The 24918-nt window shown below is 52.0% G+C and overlaps 1 protein-coding gene across 7 annotated transcripts in view; it reads left to right on the top strand.

Moving 5' to 3' along the window:
- BCL9 (BCL9 transcription coactivator) overlaps positions 1-24918 on the top strand; it is a 67341-nt gene that overhangs the window by 20605 nt on the left and 21818 nt on the right. For 3 of the 7 annotated variants that reach the window (XM_035540670.2, XM_050708083.1, XM_035540668.2), the window contains exon 1: positions 17516-17603. The exons of 3 other annotated variants lie outside the window; for them this stretch is intronic. The gene's annotated coding sequence lies outside the window, so the exon portion shown is untranslated. Of the gene's footprint in view, positions 1-17515; positions 17604-17798; positions 17882-24918 lie in introns of those variants that run through there. One more of the 7 variants, XM_050708082.1, reaches the window with a different exon arrangement.

The raw sequence follows: 24918 nt of genomic DNA, 5'->3' as shown, positions 1-24918 counted from the left end.
AGCCCGTAACTAGGCGCCGCTTCCCAGCCTTCTGTCGCTTGTTTTCACCATTACCGTCTCGAAGTTGCAGCGGGTGCCCGCCGCCGCGCGGCTCTTTGTCCCATGGCCGCGCCGTCCCGCAGGACCTGCGCAGCCCCGGTCCCCGGGTCTGGATGTCAGCCAGGTGCTTGGGGCTCAGGCCAGAGGAGCGACGCCTGCCGCGTTTTATTCTTCCTCTCTGCCACGGATTTGCTATGTGTGATCACGGGCGAGTCCTTTAACCTCAGCTGGCCTCGGCTGACTTATCTACTCCAGAAAGGTGTTGTAAGGCTTAATTATTGCCAGCTCTTCAGAGACCCTGGGGGGAAAAAAGTGCGTTTTATTCAGAAATCTCTCTGACCTGGCTGGCCTCTCTAAGCCGGCTCGGTGGTGCTAGGAGATATTCTCTGTGCTCCCTTAATAATGTTTCTTCAATTTTTCATCTGTACATTCACCCACTCTCTCAGCTGCATGTAAAATGCCAAGCTGTCTGAAGTCATGGAAATATTTTTATACTCTTGACAGCCATGACAAACATTCCTCCTCAGCAATAAACAAACAAGGTACACAACCTGCCATTAACATCAGTTTATAGCTGAGAGACCTTCGTCACTCATCGAGGAGGGAATCCAGACAGCTCCCGTGCTCGCAAGCCAGGCAGGAGCGCTGGCTGAGGTTAGGAGAGTACCGGATCCTGCGGGCTCGTGTTTGTGTGCAGCGAGTGACTGGGAAACTCTGTTTGTCCGTGTGCGTACAGGAGTGCAAACAGGCACCAGGTATCTAGTTTATTCAGGGTTCTTGCAAACTATATTTGGCTCAGGCGTACGTGGCTTCAGGGGTTTGATGTTTGTTTGCGTGCACAAAAAGCCTGTTTTCTGCAGTGGCAGCTGAAACATAAAGGCGGTGCAAATTAAGCTGGATAAATATTAGACATCTAAAAAAAAAACACCTCTGCAAATGGAAGGTGTCAGTGAGCACTGCAGGAGCAGAGCCCCTGTCACACACAGCTCCTCTCCGTTTCCCTCGGGGCAGCGGGCTGTAAGCTGCTGGGGTAGGCGAGTACCCAAACCCACACCACGATGTCTTCTTCCCGCAGGTGATTCTCCATGTAAGCAGTCAGCTGTCGCTTGTTTCGCTGCATCCTAGGTTAATTTGCTCTGAATGCCTCTAAATCAGGGTCTCCAGAGATGGGGTGTTGGTGAAAAGGAGCAGCAGGTGTGAGTCTTTTAGCTATGTTACTTTGGTTTCTCTCTCATTTTTCTTGCAGGTCCTCTTCCTGCTGTCTTTGGGCAGTGCTCTCTGGCGTGCTCAGGGGGAGAAAGTCAAGACTTCTTTGCCTGTGTCTTTGATGGGAGGCTTTAAGTAGGGAGCTAAGCTCTTTTCTGCCATCTCATTCATTCACTGTATCCCTCGGTATCAGTACCCTAGTTCCTCCATTCTTAAAATGAGGGTGGCAAGTCTTCACTCTTTCACAAGACCTTGGAGAGCTAGGGAGAAAGAAGTGCAGGGCTTTCTCCTTCCTTCTCAGGGAGACCATAAATCTTCCTCTTCCCCTTCGTGTCCCTCTTCCTTCTCTCCCATTTTCCTCTCATTTTAAGAGTTCTTATTATATTCCGTCCCTTTAGGTCTCCTCTACTTCCACCGCGCTGGCAATCTGTTTCTCTCTGCTGTTTCCACATCCCCTTCTATTTGCAGCTCCCTTCCTTCTGTTCATGTCATTTTCTTCTCTCACCCTGTATCGCCTACCCTCCCCCATTATTCATGTGCCGCACACTCTTCATCTCTCCTCTCCCTGGCTTATTTCCCCAGATCCCTCCCTCGCGTCTCTCTCCACCTTGGACCCCTTTTTGTCTTCCTCTGCTGCCTGTCCCACGCAGCCACCAGCTGTGCCTGTGGGCCAGGCTGCTGAGGGCCAAGGGAGAAGGGCAGTGTGTGAGGTCAGCCCAGCAGCCCGTGCTGTGGGTACGAGGTGCCTGCTGTGCCTGCGAGGTGAGGCTTCCTCTGCTTGCCCTCACCGGTGTTGGGTCGGGCTGCGTCGGCTCTCGATCTGAGCGACAGTGTGGTTGGCGCTTTGGTGCCAAGACGCTTGATTTCTTTCTCCCCAGAGGTCTGGGAAGGTCTCTGCTTCTTGTTGGAGAGCTGCATTGAGCCAGCAAGGCGGGTCAGGACGTCTGCGCTCTGTTCCTGGGAGACCTGTGCATAGCAGGGAAGAGAGCTGCTCTTTGGGTGTCCCTTCTCAGAGCCCTTTTTCCCTCCCCAGGACATGTTTCCTCCTGCAGCGGGGATGCACAGCCTGGGGGAGCTCTTTCCCAGGGCAGGCTGAGGTGGTGCAGGTGGCCGGTGGGAGTGCTGGCCAGACGCGGGCTCATCGGGCGCTCCTGACAGCAAAGCACGAAGAGGTCACGCAGATGGCCACACGTTCAAGTCCAGCCCGCGTCCTGCAGGACAGGGCACGGTGACTTTCTGGCCTCCCATGGAGTTCAGCTCTGTTTCTGGGTAACACCACGCTTGCCCCTGCCAGGCATGACTCAGTCCTAGGCTTGTAAAAGTCACGAGCTTGAGCTCTCCTATCCAAACAGTTCCTGATTTCTCCCTTCTGTCTCTCCATCAGACTGACCTCGTATCCCTTATGCTCCATGCAAGGTGCCGTACGCCTTTTTCCATTTTTCCCACAGCTGTTTCTCCCCTTCTCTGTACCTGCTTCACCAGTTTTACCTGCTCCTTCCCTCCTGCTCTGGCGCTGGGCTGGGTCTCTCCCCAGACTCGCCATCGTGTTCCTCTGCCTCGTTTGTCTTCCCGTCTGGCTTCCTTGTCTCCCTGGTCGTGCCACAAAGCGGAGCTGGGGGAGAAGTGGCGCTGAGATAGCAGGGCTGGAAGGCAGAGTGTTACCGGGTGAGGGTCCATCGCTTGCTGGTGGCTTTGGCCTCTCCCCGGTACGTGCCATTAGCAACGTGGCAGAAGTCCCCTTCCCCCAGAACTGTGATTTTTCCCATTGCTTCTACCTCACTATTGGCAAGCTCCTGAAAGGTTAATGAAGTCATTCGCTGCGAAGAGAAAAAGCGTGTCTTCCCATGTTTTGCATAAATTAATCCTGGAGGTGATGGAGCAGCCCCTGTACAGGGCAGGGAACGTGCAGCCGTGTCCTTGAGTCTCGTCACCCCAAATGCAGCCCCGGGAGTACTACGTAGGTGACCTGCCCACCCCAGTCCTTGCCATCAGCTTCAGTTAAACTTTGGGTAAAAAGCCGTGGCCTCTCCACCCATCCCTGTGCCTGTCCTGTTGTGTCCTGCAGGACTGGGGAGAACCCAGGAACGCTCCCAGGCCTCCCCTTGACCCATTGCGGTGGATCCTCGCTGCCCACAGCTCCTCGTTAGAAAATGCCCCATATCAGGTTTCATTCCCAATGGAATTTTTCTGTCTGAGAAATAGGGAAAAAAAAATCATTCAACTGGTTTTGAATCACAAGAGTGGGTGAGGGAACCAATCCCAGAAGATAAGTGTTCTGACCTTTACTGCACTCAGATAACTGAAAATAATAACAAATAAATACATCTCGTTTCGAAACCTCAGGCTCGGGGATGTGTTCCTGCCCGATGCTGCAAGAGCCTGAGCCAGGGCTCCTGTGAGGGCTGAGGACACAAAGCTGGCAACTGCCTGGTTTGGTAAGCAGCAGCCCCTTTGCTTTCTGTTTGGAGATGCTGCCGGTACCAACCAGGTATTTGGGATGGCAAGGGACAGGGCCAGTGGCCCCTCTCTCCTGCCATCCTGCTGCTGGACCCTGGATGTTTTGCTGGGGCTAGCGCTCTGGGAAAACAAGGGTTTACTACTTCTGACCTGTCTCAGTTTCCTTGTACTTTCTACCTCCTCTTTTCAGGCACAGGGTAAGCCAGATAGAGCCACGTGGGGCTGGCCACCAACAGGACCTCTGCACGTAGTAAGACCCTAAATGAGAGTATGGATTTTCTCTGAAAACAATGCCTTACAACGTTCCTCCATGGGGTGTTCCTTCTCTTCCTTCCTCTGTTACATGGGGAGGTTGTTTGCTTGGTTTCTGCCATCCAAGCCACCAGTGGCTGAGAAGAGTCCTGTATGTGGAGTTTGGGGAGGGTGTTAGGAGGTTTCTGGCACTCTGTCAGTGTAAAGCGTCGTATTTATTCGAGTCTCGTGCCCGGTTGGGATGCACTTCTGATCTCAAGCTCCCGAGTTCCTCGCCTTAATGCCAAAGATGTTGTTCACAGAGGTCCCCCAGGCCCAACTTGTGCTTCTGCTGAGCACTGCCTTGCTCAGACTTTGGGGTCAATGCCTGTGCTTCCACTAGAAGGTCTCCAACCCACCCCTTCCTGCAAGGGTTCCAGCAGACACCCAAACAAGCGTGGGTCAGTGGGCCACGGGCTGCTGCTGTGTTGCAGCGTGTGGAAGCATTCGCCTTTGCAGCGTGCAATCTGATACGCGTATGGATGCTTGCGTTGTGTCTGCTGGCCTATTTGGGCCTGAGGAGGGAGCAGTGAGGGCCTGGGCAGCTGGGAAGCAAGGAATGACAGGCTTGTCAGGGGAGGGAGGAGAGAGTTTGGTAGCTGAGATGGGGATTGGGTAACAACTGGAGGGGGAGATCAGATTTAGGAGTCACGTTGCTCGCTAAAGAAAATGGCAGAAGTAGCAGGGCGTTGTCAACTGGGGGTTGTGTTAGTCCCGTGTGTTACTTACTAATCTTCTGCTAATGGTGCTGCACAAAGAAGTGGCACTTCTGCAGAAACGCCTGGGACAGCTGGAGGATCAGCTCCAGGAGGTGCTGTCACCAGGTGGGGCCGGGGTAAGGAATCCTGCTGGGCTCCCTTCTGACAGACTCTGGAAAAGAGAAGATTGCTCAGGAGGCCTTTGGAGGAGAAGGAGGGGGAGTCTGTGACTCACCGGGGAACAATGATCTGCGAGGACAAAGGGGCAGGCTGGAAGAAGACCTGACAACAATGGTGCATTCCTGGTTCCAGCCAGAAGCAGAAGAAAGCCTGAAAGGATGAAGTGTTTAGGAGGAAGCTTTAGGAGTTACAAAGGGAGCTGGTAAGGGAAAGCCAAAAGTAAAGAGAAGGCAGGTTTTGCTACACGCAGAGTTGTTCTGTGCCTTGAATTGCTTCAAGAGGTGGGACTGGCGTTTTGGTAGGTGGCGTTCCAGTAAGTGGTATTCTTCTTTCAGTCAGTCTGGAAGTGAAATCAGCAAATACCTTGGAGAAAATCAAGCTGCTGGTGCAAACCACCTTTTGGGTGAGAAGCAACAGTTGAAGTCCCAGCCAACTTACATTCTCCCAAACTACCCAGGCAAAAATCAAAGGTTTTGTTTTTAAGCTTTGTTTTACCCACGACCCTTTTCAGCACTAGGCAGGGAACACCCCGCTGCCTGCCTGATGCTGTTTCCATCAGCCAAAGGCAGGTCTAAATGCTAGTTTGATAGCATCTGCTTTGACTTGGTGCCTCTTTTACCTGCGGGTCTCAGTGCTGAGCCGGTGCAGAAATTTGGAGGCACAGGGAGAGGAGGAGAAGCTGCAATATAAACACAGCTTCATGGGCTGTCCTTTATTTTCCTGACTGCAGTGGAAAGCCAGCTCTGTTGAATGCCGGCAGGCTGCAAGCACGGTGAGTCCGGGAGCACCTGCGCTGCGAGGAGCTCAGTTAGCCAGAGCTGGCCTCCACCCTCAGCTGTGGCATGTGGTGCATCTGAGCCGCTGTTACTGAATGCTGTTGGGTTGTCATTTCTAACTGTACGCAGCACTCAGGCAAATCATGCAACAGTACATATAGAGCGTGTTTAAGAAGTGTGTTTGTTGTGGTTTGTTTAGTTACTCTGAGTCTTCGTGCTGCACTGGGCCCTGCAGCAAACCTCCTTACCCTACGCAGTAGAGGTGTGCTGAGAAGGCGGCCAGGACCCGGGGAGAGCAGTCTGTAGGTTTTGAATGAACTGGACCGCAGTGGCACGCGGCTCTGTTCATTCTCAGTGTCTGTTAGAGCACAAGGTGGCTCGGGCCTGTCAACAGAAACGCCTTCAGAGAGCATTTCTCCACCTTGGGAAGGGTCCGAGGTCACCAGAGCTCTGGGACTTGTGTTTCGGCAGGGCTTTCTGCTGGGGAGGGACAGTCCGTCTCAAAAGCAAAGGTGTTGGTGAGTCCGGAAATGACAAAATCACCCTTGGATTTTGTGTGTGTGTGTGAACTCCTCGAAGTCATCTATGTTGGTATAAATGAGATCATTTGGCCTAATTAGTTCCAAGCTTAATTAGCAGTAATTATCCCAACATGGGAGTAATACCCGAGTAGGAAATACTGAGTCCTCGATTAGATAGATCTCTAATTGGTGTTACAATATTGTAATTAAAGCATGCTCATACGCCTCTGCCTCTACAAGTGATTTGTTTTATGTCTGATTAAACAGGGAGTCCAGCAGCCTCAAGGAGGCCAGGACATCACCGCTGATTGAAGCAGTGTATTATTCTTTGTTATAGGAAAGAAATGATGAATCACATATACTAGAAAACACTGTGGGCCAAATTAATCCTTTGAGTAATTGCTGCCGTAGTTGGGGAAATTACAACAGGGGTGAATTTGGCCTCCAGTGCATACGCTCTATCTGTATATCACACAGTAAAACAAATACTCATTTGAATGTGCAGCCCGGCAATTACACAATCAGACAAATGCAAGGAACTTAATCTGCAGTTGCGATCGCTGGCTCGTGCGGATGAGTTTATTCGGCTGCTGCGCTGTGCCGACGAGGCCGCGCGCTCTGCTCGGGTGCTCTGCCCGGAGCAGAAAGTCACCAGGAGGGAGCACCTTGTTGGTGAGGGGGCAGGAGGCAAGGCGCCCCCTGTTCTCCAGCAGGAGGGCTTTCAGTCCAGCCAGCCTGGCCCTCCCTCGCGGGACGTGCTTCAGAGGAGCAGATCTGCGCGCTTCTTGCAGAAGTTGAAGAAAAAGAGAGCGAAACGGGAACTTTCTGAAATTAGTCAGCTTCGAGGCATGAAAGCTTCCCGTGTCTTTTTAAGAAACCACCTCCTTAGAACTTGGCAAGTGCACCGCTTTATTACTTATCTCCTCGCTGCCTGAGTGGGCGACTGTACTTCCTGAGTCGGTTCTTCACTACCGAGAGATCAGCGGCACAGGTCTGCAGAGGACAGTGGCTCCTCGCCTACGGAAAGTAACAAGCAAGAATCGCGATGCGTGCATCTTCTGGCTGTCACAAAGGAGCTTGAAGCATATTAGAGTCGTAGCCAAAAGCAGACCTACGAGCAGCTCTTTGCCAGTGACTTCCATCTCCCAGCTGCAGAAACTGAGGCACAAATCGGTTCCTTGGCCGGCTGGGGCTCGCTGAGCTGGTGCGTGTGGCAGAGCCAGGAACGCGGTGCGGGCATCATCCCCTTCTGCTTCACCCGCAGAGACGTCTCCCTTCCCGAAGGGGAGAGGTGACTTGGGCGAGGAAATCGAATACACCAAATTCCATTAAGGCGATATTAGGGATACGAATCGCGACACCCCATATACAGGAATTCAAAAGCCAGGGTTTCCATAGCAGCATTGCTTGGCCACGTTGTATATGTGCTGTTTTGCATTGCTCTCATGATGTCAAAGGCATAGCCTAATATCTGCGTGAGCAATATGTCTGAATCAGAGTTGCTATGAAACTTCAGGCTGAATTACACCGTGGAGGCATATTCTTGTGCAGTGCTGGGAGGAAATAACAGGACTAGGTTTTGTTAAGATTTTTCTCCAGTGATACATTTTTCTTAGAAAATTGCTGATTTGCCAAAACTGTTGCTATTTTTGGGAAAAGTTGATTCCAGTCTAGTGTCCCATCTTGGGGGGGGGGGGGAAGGGAGGGCGGGAAAAGTTGTGAAATGGTCAAAATTCCCTGATGTTTGAAAAGTCAAAATGCTACCCTTTTGTCCTGCCCAGTGATCATTTGTTTCTATCTAAGTAAATTACTACAAAAAGTGTCAAAATTTGAAGTACAGTGTTTCAAGATGATGAAGTAAAATCTTGCCTTCATTCATTTGGTCATAGGTTCTGGGTATAGGCTGGGAAACTATTTTTCCCCTCCCTGATTAGGTATGGAACAATGATTTGAAGTTTCCTCGCTGCCAGCTATGCCAAATGTCGGTGTAGCCTGCGTGCCAGTGTCTCCTCTGCCCCCGCTCCCTGATGTTGGAATTGGTGAGCTTTGCACTTGTGCCTGAAGAGCTGAAGGTTTAGATTTGCTTTGCCAAGCATCGAAGCCATTCTTGTTTCAGAAGGAGACTGCAGAAGGGGTTTGGGACAGAGGGGAAAAAGATGAGAGCTTCTTTTTCCTATGTGGCAGCGACAGATGCTGGGTATTAGGCAGAGGCAAGCTGACAAACATCTGAATGAGTGGAGGAGACTCCTAACCCAAAGGGAGGAGTTGTGGTTTAGGTTAAAGCCACAAAGGAAGTGAAGGAGGTTACCACTTTCCTGTCTGTGGGCAGGAGGTTCTCCTTGTGCTCATTTGAAGGCTTCACTCTAGCTCGTCCTTCCCTAGGAACACGCGCATCTGTGTACTTCTTGAAAAGCATTCGATCCGGCCTCTGATCTTGGGAGTGCCAAACATCTCCTTCATCCACAGAAATCAGCGGGAGCCGAGGGTTAAAGAGCTGGGAATCGCAGGCTAATTTATGGAGCCAGATATTTTCAAGCGCATTGTAAAGCCACATGTTTTGCTCGGCGCTGGAGCGTTCGGTGCGTTTCTCCTTGCCTCTTCCCCTGGCCGATTCCATTCGGGTTTTGTTGTTGCACGTATCGGTACCTCTGAGGCTTCAGCTCTCTCTCGTCCCCGAGTGACTGGCAAATTGTGCAGCATGGATCTAGCAGTCTCGCCTGCTGGTGCAGGGCAGGCTCTGAATGCCATCGAGTACCTACCAGCGTGGCCTGTGATCAGTATTTTCCTTGATTTTCACGGCATGCTTTTCTTTTAATGGCTCGGAGGCTCTGGCTGTACGTGGCTGAGAAATTTGTTGTCTCAGTTCAATGGCTTCGCTCCTCGGCTGTGAGGTGAGAGCGGCTGGTTAACCCTGGCATGCTGCAGGAGGCATGCCAGGAGGGAGATGAAAGAATCCGGGACTGCTCTTACAAGAGAGAAGACTTACCCCGAGCCCGAGCGCTGGCGTGTAAGCCGGCTGTCTTAACCCAAGCTATCAGCTGGCTACTGCACAGCGAGAACCACTGTCAGTGACAATGACTTCAGTGTGTGCCGCCAGTGCCTTCTGATCACTGTGCGCTGCCGTACATGAAAAGAGCATCTGAAAGGTGCTCCCTGAAGAGCCATTATGTGTTATGTGGGCTCTAACCTTCCATTAACAGCTCACCTTAGCCCCTAACCCTGGCCTTGGGACGCAGCGGAGTCATTTCATTTACCAGGTGTGAAAATCATATTTTGCCATGTGAGGATGATTGCTCTATCAGGTGCATTACAGTCCCTGTTTTTTTTATTTGCTTTTTTTTTTTAAGGCTTTGTTAGAACTACGAGATAGCATTAAAGATTTATATGTGGCAAATGCGTCCTTTTTTTTTTTTCCCAGTGTTTCCTTTTAGAGACCTTCACAGTATTGATTTCAAGTAGATTTTCCTCCTCTGTTTTAAAACATTTCCTTTGCCGATGGGTTTTCAACATTACCCACTGGATCTGTGTGCAGTGCTTTCCCCAGACTATACTACTGAGCTGAGGCTCCTTGCTGCCAGCCTCGAGGGACCACTTCTGAAGCTGAAGGACCATTTGCTTCTATCCTCTCCTCAGTCCTGAGCTACCAACCGGCACTGCATCCTTCTCAGTCCAGGAGGTACTGCAAGCTGTGGGGCTGCTTTCGGGGTGTGCCGAGGGATCCCCAAATGGGTCCGGCAATCGCCTTGAGCTCGGAGTGAGAGGCGCTTGTTGGGGCGTTTCAGATAGACAGGGAAAACAAGCCGTGCGCCGGGATAGCGAAGAAACCGGAGTGGCAAGCAGCTGGAGCTGTAGGGCCATTGGGCTCTGGTACCTGCATTTTATTGCCACAGCTCGTCCTTGCGGCCCTGAGAGCGGGGTGTGGGGCTGGAGAGGGCAGGGGGCTCCGCGGGAAGGAGATCTGTTGTAGGCAGCCTGCGACGCGGGTTCAGCCATCTTCTGGTGGATTGGCCGTCTTATCACAACGGTATTTGGCTTTGTTACTGTGGTGCTAGAGCCTTAGGGCCGCAGAAAGGGCAGCTTTATTGCAGTCATTGGAGTTACGCTTGCTTATGGCAGTAGGCAACTGGGGATGTGTTTTTTTTGGAGCATGTTGCCACGAACATAAACGTTTTTCTTTGGGAGATGCTTTGCAAGGGTGGCTCAGGCGAGTGGCTGGGAAGCATTGTCCTAATGGAAACAAGATGCAGAAATGATCGGGTCTCAGAACAGCTCTTATTTCTTCCCACATCTGTGACTTGCAGAGCCCACCTTCCAAAGACTCTCTTTCTCTCCTTCCTCATCACCATCAATTCTTAGTTTTGAGCATTGAGTACATCACCAAGAGCTTGGACGCCATGGAGGGTGCTGCAGCCTCTGTACGTGGGGGAAATGGTGACCTGGACTTGCACAGACCAGGTGGCTTGCATGGGACCTGGGCAGGTTGTGTTTGTGCTAACTGCACAAAGCAGCAGCAGTCTTTGTTGTCTCTTTCTTAAGCTGAAGGTACCTGTGCTTCAGCATTTAAATGTTCACAAGAGATTCATGCTGGATACTCAAGAACAGCAATTGCCAAAAGTGCAAGGGGTTCTTTATGACAGCGTAGCCAGAGTATCACGATACCGCGTTGCCTGTTGCTGGCTGGACTTCTGGCGTTCATTTTGCTGTTGCCTGACAGAAAGGACAGGCAGGAGGTATGGGCTGTGTGTAGGTACAGCCCGTGCTGCAAGCACGCTGAGGCACAGCGGGTCCCATAAGAGCTGCGTTACCTAGGCAGGTCCCCCGGGCAGCACCAGCTCACATGCTAAATGGACGCTCAGAGATGTCAGGATATAGATGGAAAAGAAACACGCTGTGCTAGGTGTCTCTCAGGATCTGCAAGGCAGGTATTGTAAGCAGATGTATTCTTACCAGCAAATAAACAGATAAAATTTAAAATAAGCTGGCAGATTTTGTGCTCAGATGGACTAGGAACATTCACACAGTCTGCTCTTGCAGTTCAGCTGTGAGAGGCCAACACCTTCCGCAGAGAGGGACTAGCAAAATGTTTGGACAGAAGTATGTCCAGCCATGACATCTGCTGCTAAAGCAGTCCAGAGTTTGCACCGTAAATGTGCGCAAGTGAAAATGCAGAGCAAGAATGAGGCATGTATGTAGCTGAGCCAAAACTCTCGAGTGCCCCCTCGTAAAGACGGCACCTGTGTGTGTCGGTGTAGTCCTCTGTCGTCTAGGGTCTTGCAGGTCTGAAAAGCCTCCGGTGATTGCTGCAGAGGAAAGTCAGCACCACGCTCTGATAATAAACCAATGTCTAAAGAGCAAGGGGGAAATCTGATTGTTTTCTTTGGAGGGATCTCACTGTTTTATGTAATCTTTGTACAGCACCTGTAAATCAGTGACTAGCGCTTTTGAAATGTATTTCCTTCATCACAAGCTATTTGAAACAACAGGTAGCACCTATCCATTCAGTCGGAGCTCCCTTGACATTTTTAAATGACAGATAATGAAAACTGTCTTCATTATAACTCGAGCTATTTCATCAGACTGTCACCAGCAAACAATGGCAAATTAGAGAGTGAACAACCCTCAACTCCGCTCTCCTAGGTACCTCTGCAACTTTACGCGTCTCCGGGGTGCTAGGATGGGATGCAAAAGGGTGGTCAAACACCCGGGGTGGTGATTCCTGAAACTCAAGGCAGAATAGCCAGTGCCTTTTCTGCTGCTTCTAAGAAATGTGAGAGGTGATTTCTCAGGTGGGAAGGCTCCTGGTACGCAAGGCACTAGAGGTCGTCAGGAACATGTTAAAATCTCTCTGGAAAGCAGCGGTCAGCTGGCATGAAGATGGAGCACAAATGTGAGAAGGACCGTGGGTGAGAGACACGGCTTATCTCCCAGTGCTGAATTCTGCATTGCCTTCAGTTTATGAATGGGTTTAAAGCATGGTGCCAAGTAGAGCATATTGCAGTTGTCTAATCCTTAGGTGACAGAGGCAGGCATGATAGTAGACAGAGCTGCATCCAAGAGGACTCGTCGGAACAGCCCAGGCAGCCTGGCAGTATTGCTACCTGGTCTGCGGGAACCAGTCCCGGCCCCAGCATCTGAAGTGCCGAAGGGAAACCCGCTCGAGGAGCAGCTGCTCCTGCGTGGCGCCGCTGATCTCACCCGGGGGGTCTCTGCCCAGCCAGTGTTTCTTCAGGCATGCTTGCGCTGTACTTGGCTCGCTCCGGTCCTTCTCACCTCGCTCCCCCCTTTACCAAGCTGCCCCCCACGGTTAGCCTAGAGGCGGGCAGGGAGCAGAAGGAGCATTTCACAATAAAACAAGGTTTGTGTGAGAGGCCCGTGGCGTGGAAGAGGCTAGCGCCAGGGGGTGAATTACAGGGGTCCAGGGAAGAAAGAGGCTGCGGCAGAGAGAGAGTTGTTATTGGAGCAAGCAGGGAGTAAAATGACTGAGATAGAGGGTGTAGATAAACAGTTAGATAGCCGCCATGGTGTGATTTGGAAGGAAAATCAGTCGCTACTTCAGGCCCTGGTGGCGTTCAGTTTAGGGAGTTGAGTGGTAAATTACAGGTAGGTTAGGACGCCAACAACATCGGTGACCCCGTGAAGTGCTGGGGAGAGAAAAGTTGCAGTAACGGGGAGTAAGATTCAGATCTCATCTACCCGACTGTGAGTATCTCAAGGTGAAATAACAGAAGGAGAGGAGGCGGGAATATTGATTTCTGCCTCACAAAACAGACAACAACGCCTACTTTTTCAGAGCAGGAATTTAACCATTCGCTCTAATGGGCCAGTCTGCAGTACAGTGGGGGCTTGGTTTCTTCTTCATGTGCAATCTAGAGGGGAAATGATGCTGAAGTTATTTTTATCTTCTTGTAGCCTTGCAGGAGAGTCGTGAGCCGAATGTTACCCCCAAACATCTGTGCGTTGCCGCCCCGTGGTACAGCAGGCGGGCACCCCGAGCAGCGCCGGACGCACGGGGAGCCTCTCATGCCAAAAGGGCCGGTGTTGTGCCTGCTGGTCACAGGTGGCTTCTGTCTGCCTGCGGGCAGGCTCAGCCTTCTTCAATTCCTCCTGTGAGAAGGATGCCTCTGAGAGGTGCTTTCTTCAGCTGCTCGTGGCTTTCTCAGAAATACTCCTCTGGGGATAACGTTTTGTTTGGTGGGGTTTACACCATGGAAGCGCAGCGTGTGTCCCCGTGCAGCAGAGCTGTGGCTTGCTGTCTTGGACTAGGCTCGCCAGGTGGCTGAATGGGAGCAGGTGAGTTTGGCAATTTTCTGGGCTGCTGCCGTGCCTTTTCTCATTGCAGTCGAAGACAGTCGTACACATACAAAGGGAGTGTAAAGTTTCTGCTGAGAGTCTTGAAATGCTCAAGGGTCAGGCACTTCCACAGCCAAATTCTCCTGGCTGCGCCACAGCACTTGGTGTGTATTAGCAGCTCCGTGTAAAACACAGGAGCAGTGTACTAGGACCGGTGTTCCTGGGCAAACATTGGTTTTGTGATCTCCTGTATGCCAAAATTTGCCACCTCTGTTTTGTATGAATTTGTATTTTTCATGCGTTTTATGAGCATATGTTTCCCCAGATTCTGTTTACCTGATTCCCCTTCTGATTCAATCTCCTCTCTCCTTTTTTTTAATTCTTTTTTTTATCACAGGAGATAAAACTGAGCATTTATCCGTATTGCTGCCTAGCATTTGCCTCACACCTGCTTATTGACTTTGGAGATGACTCTAAATAGGGCAAGAGCTTGCTGCCATTGGACTGTTATAATGCGTGGGATTTGTTCATCGCATTACAGTTCTGATGTGGAATAATGTCTCGGAGGGGGGCAGATCTGCTAGAATTCTGGAGATCCCGAGGTTCTTCTGGCACGTATTTTAACCACAGGCCCAGGTCCACTCTCCATCCCAAACCTGATTAAGGCTCAGGTTGTTTGGAGATCGATGAGTGAGTAGGAAAACCTGAGATTAAATGTTTCTCTCTTTGCAGTGTAGCTAGGAGAAGCGAGGGCAAGGTCCTGATTGCCATGCTGCATTTGCCTGTTGCTGTAGGGTGATGCTGTGCAGCCAGCCTCCCTCGCAGCAGCGCTCTGTGCCCTCTGTGGCCATCGAGGCCATGGTGATCCACGACGGGGAGCTACAGGTGGCCTTATGCCAGCACTGGGGTGTGCGTGTGTGTACGCATATATATGGAGATCGTTATGGGTATGTACGCCTTTCCCTTCTCTGTGAGCTTGTGCAGTCCCATGCAAGTCCGGGAGCAGAGGGACCGCTCACCCGAACCCAGCAGAGCTGCTGCTTTGGCGTTTGCAGGTCTGAGGTTCAGCAAAACTGGCTAGGCTCGGGGCTAGCCAGACAAGGCTCTAGTCTGATGCCAAAAGAAACGGAACTAGAAACAAAGCCGCAACAATCTCTCCCCCTCCTCCTAATCCTGATTTCCTCATCTTTTAGGAATGATTTATAATAGATAAATGCTTTCAGAAAGAAGAGGTTTTTCCAAGTAACAGCAGACGTTAAGCTGCCCTTCCCTGTGGTCCGTTGCCATCTCTTTCACGCCATCCAGCATCAGGCTTTGTCCTGCAGCAGGATTCATGAAGGCAGCTCCCCTGAGCCCATGCAGAGAGATTGTGGCAGGAGGAGAACTGCCGTCACCTGGGTTCCTCACAGAGCGGGTTGTTTCCTTTCGAGAAGGCTCATTAGGGCACGCAGCCATGTAAAACTCAAAGCTCGTAAGAAAAAGATTTCACAGAGCCTGATCTTTCTGTGGTCCTGCGGCTCCTCTGATCATTTACACCAGAGCAAAAGGAGGGGAAAAAAAAAAAACAAACCTAAAGCAAACAAACAAAGCAACACATCCTCCTAATGATGTGTGTTCTTCACTTCCAGCAGTGCGAGCGTTTTACACCCACTTTGCACAGGTGTACGTGAACACTGAAGTCAAGTTGAGGGTGGAATAGAGAGCAAAGCTCTGAAGGAGTTGGTGGAGCTTCCCTGCTGGAAGGTTATGATCACGCTGAAAGAGGGAAATCTTGCCTCAGCAGACAGGAAATATGTGATGCAATTTCAACCCGGAGTTGCTGGAGATAAAATAGCCCATAAACTGAAAAAAATGTAGGGAATACTTTACTTGGCCCAAATGTGCCGTGTCAAAGCTAATAGCGACGGATCCTTTGACTGCAGAAGCAGCAGCATGCTGGCTATGGATGCACATGGAAACCATGTTCCTTATTTGTAAGGAGGAGTGTATGTTCCTGATCCTGGAAGCGATAACTGTTGGCAGATCCTTCGTAATGGTGGCAGACTTTCTTGAGGGAATGTTTTTAAGCACCAGTGACTGAAAAGGTGCGATCTCGTGTTTCACTGGAGGTGAAACTTCTTTCACGTGGAACAGCTGTGCAGTTAAGAGAACAGGCTCAGCTGCAGAGCGCGGGTGGTCAGGGGCAGGGTCTAACTTCAGAAGAGTCATGCCTGCAGCCTTCACACGCTAAGGCTCCGTGTCGCCATTTTGCCTGCCTTCAGTCTTGTCTTCAAAAGTTTCTCTTCCTCAGATGTTTCCACCTCCTCCAGTTGTGCCTGTTCAGCCACTTGTGGGGATGAGATCCGCATCAGAGCTGGTCTGGTGTTCAGGGGTTGTTCTCATTAGTATGCATGGCTTTTAAAGGAAAGTTGGGTCGTTTAAACGGCTCACCTGTGGCTGTGGCTCCATAAATAGTTTAACCAGAACAAGTGAGAGGTGGTAACTGTGAGAGAGAGCAGCAGGATCCTCCAAGTCTGCTGCAGATGGAGTGCTGAAATGGAGCCACAGCCCTACACTCGTAATGTTATTTGCATGAGTAGCTCCATTGTGTTTCAGTGGGACTCTACTTACACATGTAAAAATCGGTGTTTGCAGGGCCCGGCCCTTACAGAGCATAAAAGCAGCGACTGGGGTGTGCCATGCTCTGAACCATCTACAGCAAGTGTAATGCAAATGCATTTTGCTGGCTGGCCTATCTCGTCTGATCGGTTCTGCACAAGTGGAGCTCCCGTGGCCGCTTTCCTTAGGCTCGCTTCGCCCTGATGGAAGAAGACCCCGCTTCTGAATCAAAAGGCTGCTCTTCTGTCCCTGCTGCTGCCAGGGAGCCGCGAGGAGAGCGCATGCAGCGCCGTGAGAGCCGTAATGTTTCCAAGATGTTCTTGGAGCGCTGCGGAGAGCCGGGCCAGCTGCCTTGCCAGGGCTGCTCTTACAAGTGTGGCCAAGGGAGGGCAAGGCCCGGAGCTCGACGTACCTGCCTTACAGCCTGTCACCGCAGCTCGGATCACTCGGGAGCCTCTTGTTGTCAGTTCCCATGGTAAAGCCCTTGGAGGACAGCGCCAGGGATTTCTGGGCTGAGAATCCTCGCCTTGGGAATTCGCTGCTCGTGGCAGTTTGCTGTGGCAAATCCCCAAAGGCGGCGTGCGAAGCGGCAGCTGAACTCCTGTGAGAGCAGCACAGCACCTTGCCGGTCGCTACCCGGAGCCCTGAAGAGAGGAAGGAAGAGACATAAAGCCGTTGGAGGGGAGAGGCTCGGCGTGGTTATTTGAGACCGCTGCCTGCCGAGTTGCACAGTCATTTATAACTGCTTGAAGTGCAGGGGGATGGGGATGGGGGATGGGAGGGGAGCTGGAGGAACCGCAGCATGTGGGAGCTAGGGGCCGCTTGTCTTCGTCGGGGGCGAGACGGCGAAGTGCGGGGCCAGAGGAGGGAGGAGGGCAAGGGCGGCAGTCGCTAACACCTCATAGCTAACACCTCCTATGGACGTGTGCGCTGGGGTTCCTTGGGGCTGGAGCGCGGGCCGGGGTTTACAAAGGTGCCTTCAGGAGCGGGGAGTTGGGTACCCGGCTTCTTCGGGCTCCTCAGAGAAATCCCAGCCTCTGCTGGGGAGACAAATTTCCCCTCCGGCAGGCACCAGGGGGCTGGGGCAGCGTGAGGGGGCGCAGCGAGGGCTGGGCCAGGCGTGTGAGGGGAGCCCCGGGGAGCGGCGCCCTGTCAGGGGGCTCGCGCCCGGGCCGTTGGGGCCGTTACGGGGCGGGCCCCGCGCGCCGCCTCAGGGGAGCGCGAGGTGCACGCGCGCGGCCGGCGGGGGCGTGGCCTCCCCGTAGGGGGCGTGGCCATGTGCGAGGGGCGTGGCCTACCGAAGGGGCGTGGCTTGCCGAGCGCCTCCCCTGCGGCTGCGGGGGGCGCCGGCGGAGGCGGGCCTGTCTCTTTAAGAGCCCGGCCGCTACCACTGCGTAGGCGGCGGGGGGGGCAGGTTGAGGGGGGGGGGGGGGTGTACGGCAGCGCCCGCCCTCTGTGTGGGGAGGGGCGGGGCGCGGGGCCGGGCGAGCCCACTGCCCGGCGCGGGGAGCGAGAGGCGGTCCCGCCGGCGGAGCGAGCCGGGGCCGGTACCACTGCCGGGGCGGGGCGCGGCGGGAGCGGGCCGGGAGCTGGGGGGGGGGGGGAGGGCGGGAGTGAGGGGGGGGGGAGAACGGGGAGGGAGGGGGGGAGCGAGGGAGGGGGGGGCTGCGGTGGGCGGTACCACGCGCGCGGCGGGCAGGGGGGGAGGCGCCGGCGGACAATGGAGCCTGTGTGCGTCTGCGGGCGGGGGAAGGACCCGGCGGCGGCGGGGGGACACGGCGCGCCGCCCCCTCCCGCCCGCCGCTGAGCCCGCCCGCGGCCCCCGGTGAGTGAGGGGAGGCGGCGCGCGGCAGCACCCCCCCACCCCCCAACCGACCGCCCAACGGTCGCCCCCCCCACCCCCACCCCCCCCCACCCCAACCGTCCCCTCCTCAACCGCCGCCCGCCGAAAGTTTGAGCCGGGGCTGAGGGGGGCAGGGGGCTTTGTTGCGGCACGGGCACGGGGGGCGGCTGGGGCCGGCGGGGGGGCACGGGGAGCCCCTGTCCTCGGCTGCCCCGAGGGGCTGCGGGACGGGGGAGCGGCGCCGCCGAGCACGGCCCCTCGGGGTGTGCTGGGACAGGTGGGCGCACGGAAGCTGCGAGGCTCGGCTTCCGCACGGGGAGAGAGCCCCGCTTCTCTGGCTTCCCGTCCCCAGGGCCGCCGCGTTGGAGGGGACGGGGTGACGAGGCCCCTGGCGACCAAAAATTGGGGTGCAGGAGGTCCCCTGAGAGGGTGGACAAAGCCTGACACGGGACGCGGCAGGCTCAGATGCAGTCGCGGGTCATTATTTAGGCATAAAGCACTGAGGTGGGATGGTTACACGGTTAGAGGTTTAATAGTAAACAGAATGAGGAATCAGTCAGGAAACTGGCACGCAGCGAGGTAACAAAGTATGAAATAATGAGCAACAGTGGGGAGCTGATTGTGGAGCGTTTCAAAGCCCGCTGTTGTGAGAGGGAAGGTGCTAGACCTCGCTTGGGGTCTGAAATCGGTCTAGAAGTGACCGAGACCCTTGTCTTCGAGAGGAGCATCAGCTCCTGCAGCACTTGCCATAGAAAGCAGCAGCTTCCCCTTGGTTGGGGCAGTTTCTCACCTCACCGGCTCGGGGCAGAGAAGAACAGAAGGCTGTGCCGAGCCAGGCTTGTCTCGCTCAGCCTTGCTGCGGGTGACTGTCGCTCTCCTGTCAAAACAGAGTTGGAGGAAGCGGGGGAGACAGCTCTTCCAGTGCTGAGGGGTTCCAGTAACGTTTTTGTTTCCTCGTAAGTATTCCGTCCTGGATTTCTCCATGAAAAGCCCACACAGGCATCATAGGAGCCGTGAAGCATCCTTAAATGTATCGAGCTTTAAAAAGGGGGGAAAAAAAAAAAAGCAAAGCATTTTTTTTTTCCTGTTTTGTTGGAGGTTAATATTCAGTCAGCGATTGCTCAACGTATTACAAAAACAAGTATTGGGAAGCTAGGCAATGCATTACACGAAATCAAAATCCCAGGGAACAGAGGGAGAGAATTAACATACCTAAAGAGCTGTAGTCCTGTCTTTCTGTTTACCTCTCTCCCACTTCCCACTAGGGCCGTAACGCCTGATTGCTGCTCGTGGGGCTGTCACGGTGTGGGACTGGTGAAGCTGAGCTGGGGCTGAGGGGCAGCAAGGGCTGGCAGGCGGTTGTGCCTTCACCCTGCATGTGCCCGTATCCCACTGCAGGCCCATCGGCTGGCTGCTGGAAAGCGCGGGGGTAGCTTTGGTGAGATACTGTAGCCATTTCGGACCAGTTGGGTGCTGGCTCTGGGGTTGGGTTGGGTTGGGTTTGGTTTTTAACAGTGATCTCCAAACAGATTATTTTCAATGAATGTGTCCTTTTTTTTCATGCTCGGAGCACAAAAATGGCTCAGGGGCTCGTATTCTTTCCTTGTCTCCCTTGCTGGCTCCTCCTCAAACAACAAAAGAAAGGCAGCTTTCTTTTTAAGTTGGAGTTAACAGCGATGACAGTTTTGGGATTTGGGAATTTTCCCAGTAAGGTGGGGTTTTTGGTGTTTTTTTTTGTTTGTTTGTTTTTTTCGGGGGGGAGGCAGATTTTCTGGAGGAGGGGGTCTTGGGGTCTTCGTCTCACTGCACTGTTGTGAACTCTTTAACACCTTAATTGAAGGGGTGGAGATGCTGAACCACTAACAAAGACCTCCTTTATCCAAAATGTTAATCAATCATTGACGTTAAATAAGTGTGAACAAAACCAACTAAAAAAAAAAAAAAAAACGAAACAAGTTTTTGTCTAAGTCCCCCTCCCATTCAGTTGCTCGTCTTTGGTCAGGTTAGCGTTAGAAATTCTTCTGGGGATGTATTTTGTGCGTACATAGACGTACTTGGTTTTGGCAGCGTTTGGTAAAAGTTCTGCTGCTGACTTCCCAGGATACGGTTTTTTTCCCAAGGCAGATTGTTCAGTTCATAGATGCAATAAAGATGTTTTGAGAGAAACTGTGATCCGCTGCGGAGCGAGGGAAGTAGTGAGAATATGACAATACTGTTGTAACCATCTCCTTGTGGGGTAGGGCTGTGCGTAAAGGGTGTTTTTTTTTTTTTTTCAGGTTTTTGTGGTTTCTGGGGAGGCGTGTTGCTTTCAGCTCTTGTGATCAGTTAATTTGTTTATCGGTCAACACAGTCTTCTAAGTGAGGCAAGACCCGAATTTCAATGTGGAAGAAAATAAATAGGTGTCTGTTCATACAACCAGAAACTTTGTAGATGTCTTCTGTATATTATGGATACAAAGAGCGCGGACTCTTTCTTCCCCACTCTTCCCTCTCTCTCTCCCTCCCTCCCCATCTTGCATTTTCATCTTTGCAGTTCGTGCACTTGGATTGTTTTCAGTTAGGGTTAGCCCACAGCCAAAGAAACTACATTTGTCACTGAATATCCAAATATAGAAACTAAGGCGACTGTAAGCCACACGGCTAAAATATTCATATGCAATGGCTTTTGTGAACAGTTTATGTGTTCGAGGGGGATAAGGATGGACTAACCTTTGATCCACATTTCCTGGCGATTCAAAGACTTGCTGCTCTGTAATATGTTGAATTTCCATCCCTATTTCTATAGGATTTTTCCTAGAGTTTTTTTTTTCCCCTCTCCAGTTCCTGACACACCATGTTACCTTGCTAACTGTGCATGCGTCTTAGGAGTTTTGTTGGTCTTTAAAAATTCAGTGGAAGAAAAACAAAACCTGACCCCCTTATCTCTATCCCGGGGAGCAATTGACACTCAAGTGAGTATTGAAACTAATTCACATCCTAAATGTCAGCTGTGTTACCCAGCAGGGTTTGATCTCTCCTGCTTTCTAGAAGTTTACCAGCATTTCTTAAGAGCAAGGCAGGCAGCCTTCATAAAATCCTCCTATCTGGTTTGCGTGGCCTTGGACTTCACAGAAATCTCCGTGCCTCAGTGAGGTCTGTGGTCTGTTTACATAGATATCAAGTCCTTTAACCCAGCGAGATTTGCTGTGGGCTAGGATTTCCTGCTTACAAGCTCTGCTGGAGTCCCTCTGGTCTTCCTGCTGGCAAAACGAAGGTGTTAACTCAGGTTTTGAGAGCGTTTTGTGAATGGAAGGAGATCTCACTGCTGACTTGTTGTCTGAGCACTGCTGCCCCTACCGTATGTGAAATGGCTTTCCCCACACCTTTACTCCTCTGTCAGGTTTTTATGTCCCTGCTTTAATTCTCTTGGGGCTGGATCTCCGCTGCGGTAGGGACTGTGCGAGCACCAAACAGAGGGACCCTGCCCGTGATCAGGGCTTGCAGGTGGTCTTGACAAACTTGGGCAAAAAAGCCTGTTTGCAGGGAGATTTTGGAAGAGTTGCCTCTAAGACCACGCCATCTTACGAGCACCAGTTAACTCTAACAACAGCAAAACAGAAGGTGGTGTTTTACTGCCTGCTCAATCCCAGTCTACTGGTCCGACGTTGACTTTCAAATGAGCGTTGCTGGTATTTTTGAAGAAACGGGGTTGCATCTTGTGGCTGTATCCTTAGCTGTAGGAGCTGCGATGCCTGCAAGTGTGCCTTTCTCTGGTGGAGCTGGCTTTCGGGCAGTCCTCAGCACATCCCCTTTTGGGTTCTGCACCAGCCCTCCCTTTGTGCTGGTGCTGCTGCCCGTGCAGCTGCGTGCTGCAATGGATCAAGGGACTGAGCTGGGTTATAAGTAGCCTGGCAAAAGAAAAGGTTATATTTAGCCTGGGTGGGTTTGCCAAACTCGTTCGCTGTTTGGCCACGCACGCGGTTGTACCGGCACATCAGACAGCGTGGTGCAGGGGTGGAAGTAAATATTGGTAGCAGCAGTCTTTTCAGCTGGCGTTGCTGCCAAAGGGAGTGCTCATCTAGCTGTACCTCTAAGAGTCTGCTAAAGTTGCTAAATGTTTTTTACACCTATTTGTTACAGCTTCCCTTGCCTGAGAACAGCTCCTTCGGTTTACCTTCTCCTTTTTGCCAACAGTGTTTCTCATCCCCGAACATGCGTGCGATGCACAAAAAGAGGAGCCCTCTTTAAGCAGCTTTAGCGGCAGCAAAAAGAGGAGCGTGCTTGTTGCGCTGTGGAAAAGTTTCTGCTTCTTCAGGACTGTCTGGTGATACAGAACATGCAGTGTAAACTGAGGGTAGATTATTTAGCATGGTTGCAATTAAGCAGTGAAACTCACGCTGTGAGAAGCATCAGGAGCAAGGATTCAACAAGAGTTAAAAAGGATCAGATGTCTGCAGGAATGTGAAGAATATCCAATTATCGTAATCAGCGATAGTAGAAATTTTGGAAGGAGTATTAAGCCCGTGGTCTAAACCTTGGTTTTATTGTGCTCTAACAGATGTGCTTCTGTGTTGGGGAAAGAGAGGGAGGGCGTAACTTGTGCCCGCGTCTTCTGCAAGGGTCTCGCGTGAACTTGACTGGGACTGGAGTTTGGGATGTGCCATTAAACTGCCTGGGCTTCTGCCTCGATCCTGGTGACCTGTCCTGAAGTCCGGTCTGAGATACTGAACCGTGGCTGTGGTGCAAAGCGAGCTGCTGCTGCCCGGGTCTGTTGGTGGGTTTTACTCCCGCTTCTGTGCGTTGTTACCTGCACCTCGGTGGTTGGATCTCAGCGATCTGGTTTTGATCTACTCTGACAACACTCGCTGAATTTATTTTAAAGGCTGTTACGAAATTGCAGTTTACTCTATCTGAAGAATGAGTGTTATCTCTTTGGGGTAGCTGAACACGCTCCAAGATCCCTTTTTTTCAGGGAGACTTAAAAGCAGAGGTGAGCTTTTCCTTGTTTGCCCTCAGAGAAGGAGCTGGTGGAACAGGGAAGGGAGATGAAAAGTGGCACTGTACGGTGGGTTGTTTGTTTGTTTGCTTGTTTCTAAAGGCTTGGCAGAATCAATGAAATGTTTTTGAAGCAGGAGAACGGCAAGTATGCTTTACATGTGACATAATTTCTTTCAACAAAGCAGGGCTGAGAGGTGCCGGAGCGATGTCCTCTGAGAGTTCACTGAAAATTGGGTGCTGTAGCCTTGAAAACTGCTGATTTTAAGTGCTCCTTAGTGGTACAATCTGTGGCAAAAAGCACGCGTGACGTGTGCAGTGGTCTAACCGCATCCAGGATCGGGGGAGAGCTCGCCTCTCTCAGTATTCAGGTCAGCGTGCTTGTGATTTGGGCACCGAGAGCACTTGAGCAGTTCCTCTGGGCTGGTCATCTCCGTGTGCACCTTCTGAACGGAGGGAGAGTGTGGGAACCTGCTCAACCCGGGCAGCTGGGGCCCACGGGCTCTTCTCAAACCAGGTTAGGTTGGATCTGGCGGCGAATTTGGGAAGAGAACGTGGCTCTTAATGTGCCTGGGATCTATCGGCCAAGTCATGTTACTTATGCTCTACAAATCGCTTTAAATCCGCGTGTCTACTCGCGTATGGTGCGTGAAGCAGTTTTTGCCACCTTTGTGGTGTGTTTGGAGTGGAGCAAGACCTGAAGGACGATTCTGTTTTAGCGGCTCACTGCTATAGCAGTGGGTCTACGAGCAGCGGGCCCTTTTCCAGCTTGCTCAGCTGTGCTCTCTGCGTTTTGCTAAACCGCCTTCCTCAGGTGCCTCGATAGCGCTGCTCCTGCGCCTATGAGACGGCAGTGGTTTATCTCCGTACCGATCTGGCATGCTGTTTGAGGATTGATTAGAAGCGGCGTATTTGCAGTGTAATTTAAGCTGTGGCTGTCAAAGTGGAGCGGCCACGGCTTCTGCAACTGGAGCTGTTGCAGCGGGGAGTTGAGGCCATCGTAGGTGCGTGCGGAGGAGCTCTTCTCCCAACTCGCGCTGGTGGGATTGAATTTTTCTGCAGCGTTTTATGCGTACGGATGAGAAGGGAGTAAAGAACTTCAGGCCGAAATGGCTTGACAGCTTGTTAGTGAGAAAACACTCGCTCCTGTCTCAAAAAAACCACCCTTAACCTTCTTGTAGTCGGGGATGGAAAGTTGAAACTGTCAGGCAAATAGCCACCATCCAGAAGAAACGCTTCTGAATGTTCCCGCGAAAGGTAGCTTTGATTTGACAGTTACGAGGCTTTGAAAACAGCGCTCTGTTTATACAGAGCGGTAAATAATTTGAAGTACTTTAGGCTTTGCTGTACATGCCTGGCTAACGAGAAAAATATTAAACATCTACGTCTTGTGTAGAATGAGGGAGGATCCTGCAGCAGTTGGGATTGCAGGCACTCGATGCTTTTATAAGATCACGTCAAGGCGGTAGAGGAGATAATAGGCCTGATTATGGAATTGCTTAATTTCTTGTCAAAATAAGAATTTCCCATGCAATGTTTTGAGATCTTTTAGGTGACCTCACGTTATTTATCAAATGTCAGTTTTTCATCCCGGTGGCTTTGATATGATCATGTAGCATCCTGGAGCGCCGTGTACGCACAGTCTTTGCTTGCTAGAGGTCTTTGAAGTGATTTCCTCCTCAGAAGAGTCATTGCTCTGCCGACGATCCGACGTTTAGCAGTTAGGAAACCAGCTCGCAGACGCACAGCGCCAGGTCACCAAAGGCTGCGCTACCTGTAATGCGCCTATCGTGGGCACAGCGGCACAGAGACGAGAGGTCGAGCGCAGCCAGCAGTAAGCAACACGCAGGGGCTGTAGCATTTCTTCACTCTGCTGCCACGGGTACTCATGTTTTGTCCTGCCGACCCTCCCAGGGTGGAGAGCCCGGTGTTAGAGAGCTGCGGGAGGGAGCAGGGCAGGGGGCAGCTGGTGGCGATGATCCTGGGTGAGAAGTGGCGCCGGCGGGCAGTGCCACGGGTGCTGACGCTTAGGGGAGCCGTGACAA

Source organism: Cygnus atratus, chromosome 1 (assembly GCF_013377495.2).
Source record: "Cygnus atratus isolate AKBS03 ecotype Queensland, Australia chromosome 1, CAtr_DNAZoo_HiC_assembly, whole genome shotgun sequence".
In the NCBI taxonomy this organism is placed as follows: domain Eukaryota; kingdom Metazoa; phylum Chordata; class Aves; order Anseriformes; family Anatidae; genus Cygnus; species Cygnus atratus.
This window is presented reverse-complemented; position numbering and strand designations above follow the sequence as displayed.